Source organism: Gossypium hirsutum, chromosome A08 (genome assembly GCF_007990345.1).
Source record: "Gossypium hirsutum isolate 1008001.06 chromosome A08, Gossypium_hirsutum_v2.1, whole genome shotgun sequence".
NCBI classification, from domain to species: Eukaryota; Viridiplantae; Streptophyta; class Magnoliopsida; order Malvales; family Malvaceae; genus Gossypium; species Gossypium hirsutum.
This window is the reverse complement of record NC_053431.1, coordinates 89602663-89603794: the sequence shown is the minus strand read 5'-3', so window position 1 is coordinate 89603794 and position 1132 is coordinate 89602663.

Below are 1132 nucleotides of genomic sequence, written 5' to 3'. Positions count from 1 at the left end.
TCTAAGATTGGATCATGGCAAAGCTAGGTACTTAAGCAGTCTAATTGACTCACCTCCTCTTTTCTTGAATCCTACCTGGTGCGCAGCTTCCATTCACTTTGAGCCATAACAAAGAAGGTTTGATTTTTTAAAAAGCTAAGGTTTTATACAAGTTTAAACGGTAAAAGTTTCTAAACATCAAGAAGGGTTTTCAATGAAAACATGGTTTTCGAAAAACACTTCAATGTGACATGCCAAACTTGGCCATAACATCTGGGCCGGGTTTGGGGTGTTACAGGAACCATCAACAATAAAACACTGGAAGATGCCTATGAGTTTATAGAGGAGATGTCACTGGATAACTATCAGTGGGAAGTCATGAGGACAAAGCCAACAAAAATAGCCGGCGTTTATAACATTGATTCGGTCACCATGCTCTCTAATCAGGTAGAACTCTTAAATAACAAGATTGATGGTTTTCTTAGTTCTTCACAGGTTCACCCAGTAATGCAGTGCGAAGTAAGTAGTGGTGGAACAAACCATTCAGAATACCAACCTTATGGCCACAACATGGATAACGAGCAATTAAACTACATGGGGAATAATTCTCGACTTCAAAACAATCCATTTAGTAACCACCCTAATTTTTCGTGGGGTAGTCAAGGAAATCAAAGACCACAACATCCTCCGAGCTACCAACAACCATCCTACCAACAGGAAAAGAAGCCAAACCTTGAAGAGATGCTCTTACAGTTTATATCAGTGTCAGAAACCTGTTTTCAGAACACCGAGACATCACTTAAAAATCAACAAGCATCGATCCAAGGGCTCGAAACTCAGATGGGCCAACTGTCCAAATTGATCTCGAAAAGACCACTAGGAAGTTTACTTAGTAACACCAAATCAAAAGAGCATGTCAAAGAAGTTACACTAAGGAGTGGGAAAGTGTTAGCGAAATCTGAAAAGAAGTTAGCACAAGAATCCGTGGAAAGCGAAAGGAGGGAAAAAAACTCGAAAATAGTGACAAACTAGTGCCGGAGGAATATAAACCACCATCCATATCCAGCAAAATTGAAAAAAGATCGCATTGATGCACAATTTGGTAAGTTTCTTGAACTTTTTAAGCAATTATATATCAACTTACCTTTTGTCG